The sequence below is a fragment of the Acyrthosiphon pisum genome, chromosome X (genome assembly GCF_005508785.2).
Source record: "Acyrthosiphon pisum isolate AL4f chromosome X, pea_aphid_22Mar2018_4r6ur, whole genome shotgun sequence".
NCBI lineage: Eukaryota > Metazoa > Arthropoda > Insecta > Hemiptera > Aphididae > Acyrthosiphon > Acyrthosiphon pisum.
Window position 1 is genome coordinate 97,302,173 of NC_042493.1, and position 11,747 is coordinate 97,313,919.

Consider the following 11,747-nt stretch of genomic DNA (forward strand, 5'->3'; position numbering starts at 1 on the left):
TCCAAGAACACGTGTGCTATCTACTTCTATCCCATTGATTTCCAATCGTATTTGTTCAAAAAGGTAGGAGTAACCGTTATTAGATAGTTTCACTTTGGTAGCATCAGTAATTATTCCTTCCAAAAAAATAAAGCTTTCGTGTAGATATGGATATACATCCGTTTGCTGGATCGATATACGTATTTCATCATTATTATTAAATGATGTTGTATATGGCGCGTATGAATGATATTCAATTTTTGTAATTTTAGAATCCGTCTCGTACTGTGAAGTTATATCTAAAATATCACTTTCAGGCATTCTGCTTTAATTGATAACCCAGAGCTTGCAAAACTTTTTTATTCTTCACCGTCAATTTTTTTTATCTTATTTGATGTTGCTGGTAGCACCTTAGTCTTATGACTAGTTGTACTGATCCAAAGTAGCGGGCCTATGTTGAATTTCAACCCCATCTCAAGACCCGTAACGTTTAATATGTAACACGATTGTGAATGCCTCACCAAAATTGTCAATTGGATTATGATCTTGATCAACTAACTGAACGGTTATCGAATCAATATTTGTTTTATTCAATTTGTAATATATTAAATTTTGTGGTGACTGAATTACTTTCGACCCTGTCCTTTCACTCGAGAAAAACTCATAAATCGAATGACTCTGAAGATGGTTGTTGAATGATCCTTGAGCTATATTACACATTACTTTTATAGAATTAATTGTGTTTAAATTTACAGCTTTTTCCGATTTCAAAGTATGGCTTATATACTCGTTTTTCAAAACCGAATACAGGTGCTATACTATATGGATACTCAAAGTGTAGTATCCCATTACATTTTATATACGATCTGAAATCATTAGGATCAACCGTAATGTCGAATGTTAAATCGGGTTAAGTTTTTACTATTAAAATTGTTTTTACCTATAAATAAAAGTTTTGGTTAACAAAAAAATATAAAAATGAAAGGATTAATTCATTTAAGTAAATTAAATTAAATATATACATCAATATGTTTTTAGTTTTTATGTTTTTTTTAAAATTTACTTTTAGATTTTAGTACAAATAATAAACCATCAGAAACAGTGACTAGTCAAACTATTAATTTAGATACTTCAATATTTAAAAACTTAGATAATATTGATGATACCATTGATATAGTTTTGGCTTATGGACTAGCTAATTCACCAAACCCTCAAAGTTATAGTAATAATAGTTGCATACTTGAAACAGGATATTGTAAATTATGTAATACTGAAATAAAAAAAAGATGACTTGGGTATTGAATGCAACTTTTGCTGCAATCAATACCACAAAAGATGTGCAAATGACTCAATTGTTGATCTCAGTAGTGATAAGACACTTTTTATTTGTCAAATTTGTGAAAAATCAACAAAATTTCACAAATTGTTAATTTAAGACTTATTATTTTATTTTTATATTTGTTTATGGTATTTAAATTACCTTTTTTTGTTATTTTTTATAATTTTATTTTTTGAGTTCCTAGGTAAGGAGGTAATTAATTTTATTTGATTTTAACTTGATTTTGTTTTTATATTTTACTTTTGTTGTTTTTATTTATTACCTATAAAAATTATGCTGAGGACTATTAGTGTTTAATTTGAATTTTTTTACTGATGTACAGGTAAAACAAACAATAATTTAAACTGTAAAAATACAGTTGTAGACAGTTTAATATTGTAATTTCTAATCACCATATATATATATTAGAAGTTGGGTAGGTAACTCATTTCCTGCTTACTTTAGAACACCTATTTTGTTTGTAATATTATTACATGAATCATTTATCAACACTGTAGATATTTTTATGTGTATTTCTAAACAGAAAAAAAGGTTATTAATTAAGTTGCTAACAATCTAGTGAACTAAAACTTAATTTGTCATATAATTTTAGTGGGTGCCAATAACTAATGATGAGACTGCCAATAACTAAATGTTTTGATATTTTTGTAGATAACTGTAAATATAAAAAATATATTACATCTACACTAATTTCGATAATAAACTTAGAAAGATAACAACATTTTTATCAATAAAGCTATTTCACTATGCCAATAACAGCATACTTTACCGGATCACTACCTTTTGTTCCACAAAACAGTTATTCCAAAGTCTATTTGTTCCACGAAATATTTGTTCCATGACATTTTTGTTCCAACGACTAATTGTTCCACAATCCATTATTTCGCGATAGCCAAGGATTCCAATACTTTTTTTTTAAAAGGTTCATTGTTCCAAATTATACTTTATCAATGTTGCTTTATTCCAAATCTAATTTGTTCCAATGGCTTTTTATCACACATTTATATTATCCGTGATTGAAACCATAGATAATTATCTATGGATTGGAACAACTGTTGTTTGAAATAATATTCTTTTTAATCTTTTTAAACAGTATTCAGAAAAAAAAAAATCCCCGATATCAAAATACGGTAAAAAAAGCCCCACCTATAAGAAAAAAAAGCTCCTTACCAACTAAATACATAACACATTTTTTATTGTACATACTACTTTTTAAATTTTTAAACAATATACCTAAATTTCAACATAATTATGTAACACTTTTTTGGACTTAGAGGTAAGTAAGTATCTATAACAATATAATAAGTAATAACATAATATAATATTCGTTTAATCATTTTTGTATACTTTTATATCCTAAGAATATTTAATAAAATAATACCTACACCAAATATTTATTAAGCTATACATATAAATATACATTTATAATAAAAGAGATTAGAGTAAAAAGGTAGTAATAAAAGTAATTGACATTTGACTTTATCTTAAACATTATGAAGGTATTATATTTTTTTGAAGAGTAATGTAGACTCTACCTATCTGGAAACTGGTCTTGATAATTGATTTCTTAATATCTACCATAAGCGCAACTAGGGGGGCTGGTGGGGCTAAGCCCCCCCCCAAAAAAAAACTTGTAATAGCCCCCTCAAAATAAATTATTCATTTGTTTCCTAAAATATAATAAATCTTTAAAAAATTAAACTGTATTTCTTACTTTTTTTTTAATCAAACTAATTTTAATCAACCTAGAACTAAAAACCTGACAAAAATATGTCAACTCAAAAGTTTACTATCGGATTTCAATTCTGTAAAACCATTGATTGACGTGTTTTCTAGGTTATTGTGGAAGTCGATTTTAGAATCTGTTTAACTTTCTTGAAAAGATACTAAAGTAAATCAAACAATTTAAAAACTAAACTAACATTTAAGAACATTTTTTAAAGAAATATCAAAAATCGATTTCCACAATAACCTAGGAAAAAGGTTGATCAACTCAAGTCTTCTTACAGAATTTAAATCTGATTGTCTTAGGTATGCGTAATCTTGTCAGGCTTTTAGGTTTAAAACAAAATAAGAAAAGAAATATGTTATATTGTATTTCAATAAACCCACCTTAGCCTATCTACCTACCTACCTATATATTTAAACTTTGAATATAAATTTCTATAATCTCTACTTAATTTTAATTTTTTTTTAATGATATATAGGTACTATGTAGCCATGTAGGTATAGTGTATATATAGTGTATACCCTAATACCTGTACTAAAAGTATATATTTGTAATTAAATATAAATAATGTGATATTTACACTAATTATAGCGTTTAAAAAATATTTTAATAACCTAAATTTCAGTTCTGTTTTATGATTTATGTTTAGGTACTAAGTCATACTGCAGTAGGCCAGAAGCTGCTCTTCTTAACTTAAAATCAAAAGGAGGTTTGACATACCCAAATGATTTCATTTTTGGATTGCTGAGTACTGTTGAAAAATCATTTGCTTAGCACTGCGAAAATAATAACGTTTTCTTATTGACTATTGATGAATTTTTTGAAACTAATAAGTTGATTAATTGTCCATGTATTGACACAAACAAGATGTACTAACTCATATTATATCCAACTTTGTTATTATGAGGATGAGGCAGTAACGTTTTACATACAAATAAAAATAAAAGTAAAGAAAATGCAAAAAAAAAAGTTTGCAAAATTACTTCCCACATAACTGCAATGAATATTAATAAAAAGTTTGCTTATAATAATAGTTAATACAAAATATCTTTGTTTCAAAATATATATTTTGTTATGTAAAATGCCTACTTATAAATAACTACTAAATAAAGAATAATATATTATAATAAAAATTGTTTTGGTATTCATATTATTTTAGTTCAATGCTAAATCCACTTAATAGATGGCGCTGGGTGTCCGTATGGTACACCATATGAAAACATTTGGGTTCCACTGATAATACTCCGTTTCCAGTCCTGTATATCTTAGTCCGTGAGATAAATGAAAATTATCTAGGTAAAAAAAATAGATAAGCATTTTTTTATATTTTTTTATACTTGACAAAAACTATTATGCAGTAGCTTAGCCAGAAACCTTCCAAGGTGTTTTGAACCACTAGCTTAAATACCATATATTTATATACTATATAATCTTGCCCAGGGGCGGTGTTACCGTCGATTTTTTAGTGGACTGTTGGTAAATGTAAGTGTAATAGACAGATTTTATATTACTGCATTATTTCGTTTATTCTGCGGCGACCGACACGGTGACAAGTATAATATGTACACTGATACATGGTTGAACACACACTAAACGCTAAAGGTATAATAAAATTGGACATCGATTCAGATAACATTTAATACCGATAAACACAATAATAATGATAATAATATAATACACGCGTCACCCGCCATGCCGTACATGCCGCCCGCCTTGAAAAATTAAAATATTCATACATAATAAGAACAAAGAGCTAAATAACGTATAATACATAAATAATCTAAATATAAGTTAGAAAATTATTAAATATAAATAAATTATTAGAATTTGATATAATAGGTAATTAGATATCATAACATTATATCACAAAAAATATTTATTTTTTTTTTTTATTTTATGGGATATTTTCCTCAAAAGGAAGAGGACAAAGCTTACGAACTGCTTTAGATACTTCTTTACCTTTTACTAATATAGTAGCTACCCGAATGACACCGTCGTCACCAGCCTGGACACGAACAACTCGACCCATGGACCAAGACATCGGGAGAGTATCGTTTTCTTTCACCAACACTACAGTACCAAGTTTTAACTTAGGACCCTTGTTGTCTAGCCACTTTCGCCTGGTTTGGAGCTGCGACAAATACTCTTTATTCCAGCGTTGCCATAGTGCTAACTCATGTAAATATTTTGTCCACTCGTCGTGCATTTTCGCTGGTACCGGTTTATCACAATCAATTTTTAACATATAAAAATCATTTTTTATAGCAGTACACGCTTCTGGAAAATTACTATACTCATCTTTGGCTAATTTATACAAGCACGCGGTAGCTAAGAACGATGCCGAGACAGTGCCATAAGTGACCGTATTTAACTGAAATATTTGCATAGGTTGTTCTTTATTTTCACGCCAAAATATTTTTTGATATTTGCAATGTTCTGGTGTAACCCAAATTTGACGGTACATTTTTGATATGTCCGCGGATATCGCATATTTGTGTGTACGAAACCTAGCCAAAATATTGACTAAATCGTCTTGTATTGTAGGCAGGGGTGGATAGGCCCATAGGGAAAAAGGGATTTTTCCTGTGGGCCCCCGTCTATGTTTATGTGGGGGAGGGGCCCCATTTGGATATACACAATTGTTTTTTTGCAAAAAAAAAATATTCACCTAATAGAAATAATTTAAACTTAAAACTATTTTTTAGATTCTGAGTGAAACGATGAATGTATTGATTTTACAATGATGTGTGTTTTTTTTTTTGCGTCTGTGTACACGATAAGTAGTCGAAATAATGCTTCAATTTTCAACTTCAGTATAATCGATAATTTTTCACAAAATTGAATTTGGTTTTTGGTGTAACTTTAAAAAAAATGACCGTAGATACATGACATTTTGACTGAATGTTTATATTAGCATTTTCTATACACCATAACATTTTCAAAATATTTTGACTTATTTTGAGCTCTTTACGGACATTTTCATTTTCCATTTTTTTTTAGTTTTTTTTCTAAAATTATCAATAAAATTTTATTTGTTGGATAAAAAAGCTTGAAAATTTAATAGAAGGCTCCTAGTATATTGTTTCAAAGGCAAATGAAAAATATTAAAAATCGTTAGTCACAGTTTATTTTTATAAGCATTTAAAGTTCAAAAAATGACAAAATATGGAAAAATCACGAAAATGTGCAAATTATTTCAAGTTAGAAATTCATAAAAATTTTTAAATCTAAGATATGAAAATGTAATACAAGATTTCTTATAAGATTATCTACCTTTATCAAACAAAAAATATCTATAAGAAAGTCAAATTAAATTTTTATGATCGTTTGAAATTCAAATTTTTACAACATTGGATATTCACTCGATTTCTCATGTAGCGATTTCCTTATTTTGTTATAATTCAAAAACGAATAACTGTAGATATATGACAATTTTACTGAATGTTTATATTAGCATAAAATTTTGAAAATATTTTGACTCTTTTTGAGCTGTTTACGGACATTTTCATTTTTCAATTTTTTTAGTTTTTTTTTCTATAAATATCAATAAAGTTTTATCTGTTGGGCCAAAAAGTGTAAAAAATTAATACAAAGCTCCTGATATATTGTTACAATATCAGTTGAAAAACATTAAAAATATATAGGCATAATTTTTTTTTATGAGCATTTAAAGATCGAATTTTGACAACATTTATCAAATTTTAATTTGAATAATTATTTCGTAGTTAAAAATTTATAAAATGTTCAACTTTTGTATCTGTTACCAAAAAATCTAAAAAATATATTTACACAGTTTATTTTTATAGTCATTTTAAGTATAACTTTGGACGAAATTACATATTAAAAACCTAGAATAACTATTTTAGTTATTTTGTTGTGATTGTATAATATTATTCTTGGGTATACTTGAAACTTCTAAAGTATACTATTATATATCTATGATAGTATCACGGTTTGTTGTTGATGTATAACGCGTTATAAGTACCTAATAGATATTACCTATGATATGATTAATTTGGAATTTATTATAGGTACCTATTATAGGTCAATTTTTTTTAAATACTATAGACTATAATATAATATTATGTATTTATGTCTTATACCTAGACTGACATACCGTCTCCGCTCAGAATCGTTTTTCTTATACAATGATATTATATCATTGAATTCAAATTTAATACCATCCATTATACAGTGACCCACTTGTAACCTACTGTACAGCAGAGCGAAATCCACTTACCCACCTTTTTTTTATTTATAAATTATTATTACTTTATTACTGTTATTTTTAACAATATAATAATACCACGACGGGTCAACAATTTGCTAAAGGATCTTTAACATAGTATTTTAAATTGTTATCGTTAATTGAAGACTGAAATATCCGACAGACTGTAGACCGCGAACACTGCACGTTCTATCCCGATATGGGCAATACGCCGATACGAAATACAAATTTGTTGGAAATATGATTGAGTATTTAATATATATTTTATAGTACATATATAATTTTTTATAACACATTAATGATTAAGGGGCTGGAGCGTGATTAATTTTTGGCCCAAAACAGCTCACGATTTCAATCATTACGCCCAATATAGTGATCTGATATTAATTTTGAAAGCAGATTTGAATTCGTTACTAAATTATCTATACTTTGACAATTTAATTTTTCTGATTTTTTTTTTACTTAGAAATTTACTAATAAAAAGAGTAAAAATAAATTATAATCATAATTCAAATTGAAATACATTGATATAGAATTTGAAAAATTTACGGCAGTCAAAGCATAGAAAATTTAGAGGAGAATTCAAATCTGCTTTCAAAATTTAAATCGGAACATCCTACTGTGCGTAGTGATTGAAGTGATTGATTTGAAAAAAAAATGTTTGTAATTTTATAAAGCAATACGCGGTGACATGTGCTTATTGTGCATGCGCATAGGTAAGGTATTATCAGACGTAGGTATTGTGATGCCCCTTATGGCCTATACAACGTGATCGGTAGGTACTACGAATTCCACACACTAATGTTCATTTACTTTCAACACATTTACATGACCTATTTAACTTGAAATATAAAATGCCTAGTTTTTACTAGTTTACTCCTTGGGATGGATTATGCTTCAGCCCCTTAAGAGATGAGTTCACAGAATTTATGTCTAAGTGGGGTAAATTCAAAAAGACAATTTTTTGTGAAAATTATGACTACATTGAATATAATTCTGGTAACGAATATGATGGTGATGACGAAGAAAAATGTCCCTATACTACAGCTGGCAACGAATACTGTGTAGTTTGCATTTTCGATTTCTTATTTAAGTATAATTTATACACCAACGCTTATCCTGGTTTCTACATCAATTGCATATTACTATACTTAGTACACTCACTGTCAGTCACTCAAGTAAGATGTGAACGTGGATTTTCAAAATTGAAATATATAAAAAATTATTAAAGGAGCACCTTGTCACAAGATTTATTAGAAATATTTATGCTCATGTCAATAGAAAAAGAATTGTTGGTTGGAATTGACTGATCAAATTATTCATGAAGTGGCTTCTAAAAGCAAAGTGTTAACAAAATTATTAATATATTGAAATTTGAAAATATGATAAAATTATAAATAATTAACATAAGTTGATTTCTACGAGTATGATTTGAATAGTTTTTTATGACAACATTTTATTTGTAAGTTAAGTTGTTAGGTTGAATATGTAATGCGAGCAAATTTTTTTTCTGTTGGTGGGCCCCTTAAAATATTTCCCTGTAACAAAAATACTACCTATCCACCCCTGATTGTAGGCCCTTTTAATAGTACATTGTTTAAGCTAATGCCTGTATCAGTTTTACTATATCTGTCGAATACTACGCTCAGACGAGTGGTACTACTATTTTCGTTTATTACGGCGTGATGAATACCCCCTAGTATGTTTTTACTGGGGGGGGGGTTAAAAATATCCGGGGGTAAAAATCGCCTGTTACAGTAGCACGTCGTTATGCGTCCTTAGTTTCTGAGCGCCGCCGTCCGAGCTGAGTAGTCAGTTTCAAGCCGACCGACGTACGACCACCACCAGACAGACCACAAGAGTCCAACACCGTTCGACATCATTCCAGTCCATTTCATCAGCATACTGCCGTCAGAGCCAAGTCACTGCTGATACCACCTAGTTAAGCCTTTCACGCCGGTAATAATACGTATATTACCGTGCCACTGATCGCGACGTTGTCCGTAGATGCATGCCACCACGAAAACCCAACCAAAAATCGTGAGTTTTATGTTCACGTTTTACCCCCCTCCCCCATATTTTATGTGATCCAATATTAAATTATTTTAGCTGTACACTCGTAAGATTATAATTAATTAATGAAAATAGAAATATTGTACAACAAATTATTAAAATTGTGTCTGTATGAAAAATAAAAGTTTTTGAAAATAAACGTACAATCAAATCAACCAACAAAACCATGCGTTTAATTTTCATTACAATCGTAATCAAAATTCAATTTGACAGCTGTTTCACGAAATGAGGTCAGTAAACAATGTTATACGTGTTACGTACCTACGTATAAATCAATTATGTATAAACTGTGTATAGCGTATCGCACGTTCTTAGCAATATCTAACGGATGTAACTAATAAGACAATTAGTATATTATATCACGCGGAGATCGTTGCAAAAGCATAGTATGAAACAATCAAACCATAAAAGCATCGTCACACGTATCTCCTCGGGAATGTCAACACACAATCAGAGGATGCGAGTCGTCCAGCATACCAAGTCGAGACCCGGACTCTGTCTCATGACCGGATTTAGCCACTACAACGACCACCCACTCCAAAGGACCCGATCATATATATACGAGCCCATGACAAGAGCTCGTCAGACGGTTAGATACAGTATGATGGGTTGAACTAATCGTTAGACGGTTAGGGACACATAAGACACTCAGAGGCAGGTTGTAACACCACTCACTGTCATATATTTATAATATTGTAATTTTGTACTTGTTAATAAACACTCAAATATAACATAATACATCAAGTGTTCATCTCTGCGTTGGTGTATGTATCGACGTCAGTTGGGACGTAACAGAAATTTGGCGCTGTGGACAAGGGTCTTCCAGGATACAAGGAACATTCAACAATATTTTTCAAAATATTTTGGATCAACTTCAATCAACAGAGGCAACTTCACTTTCGTGGATCACCGGTGAACTGAGGAGTGCACGCTTCAATCAACGACTCTGGGAAGACCGAACTTTTGTTACAATTCAACTACGACGAGAGAGATCAAGCAACGAGATGAATACAGCAATTTTGTAAGCATATTTTATATAACCGTCTCCTTTGGTCTATTGGTCCATAAAATGTATATAATAGTTCAGTAGTTAAGATAATGTAAATAATAGTTGAGTAGTTCAGACTAAAACAACCTTTTTCTATTATTTCAACAGACTCCAGGAATCAAAATAATATCTAGTGCTATTATGTTATTGATTGATGAAGGTTATGCATCTATCAACATTGCATTGTTTGACACATTCCTTCGAAGTTATGGGCACAATTTTCCACAACTACAAGATTTAATGATTAATAATTATAATTGTATAGAGTGGCATTGCAATTCAGAAAATCTAGACACATTAAAAATAAAAAACCTTTTAATTATAAAAATACATGAATTTATAATGCAAAAACAATACAATCTGCCAGATTTAATTTTAAAAAGAAATGATTTACAACAAGCCGTAAAGAATGATTATTACTTAGAATATTACAGTAAATGGAAACTATCGAAAACAAAAGCAAATGAATGTAAAAAGAACATTAGTAATACACTCAACAGTACACAGTTAATGTGTTTGTTACAGCTGGAACTAGAGAAGTAAGTTGTTAATTGTACACGATTAACATTAAAAGTCTTCTGAACTACTCAACTATTATTTACATTATCTTAACTACTGAACTATTATATACATTTTATTATCTAACCTAACTATTATTTACATTATCTTAACTAATTAATTGCATTTATTTAGGAACAAGCAAATTTACAATAATACGGCACATGAAACATTACAACACACTAACATCTATTATGAGATATTACCCATAGAGAATATAATAACACAGAAAATTATAACTACCAAAGTGTGGTTTAGATTTTTAGCCATGAAAATACAAAACAATATCGATACTACAGTGATACATGACATAATTTATGAAGCAGTTAACCACAAAACTGATGACAATATAAATTTACAGTAATAAAAAAAAAAAATTATATTTATAAAAATAATAATATTAATAATAATAATTTAAAATGTGTCCTTTTTTTTTTAGATTGCAAAATAGTAGGGTTGGGGAACTAGTCCACAATTCAGTCCGTTTGTACCTACAAATTGTTAAATTATTACATTTGAATAGCTTTATAGTAGAGTACAGAAGAATGCGTGACAAAATTATGACCGGTGATCAAATAATTATGTCATTGTACGGATCAGGGATATTGACAAAAATGGTTTATCATTTCAAAATGTTCACAAAAGAAATTGAAAAGTTTAATAATCACATCCAACCATTTCAAATCGACCACACAGTGTAAATATGAAATACTAATACAAAACAATTGCATACAGGACACACAAGTAAAATATTTACAAATATTCTGATTGCAGGTTTACAGACAACCCTATT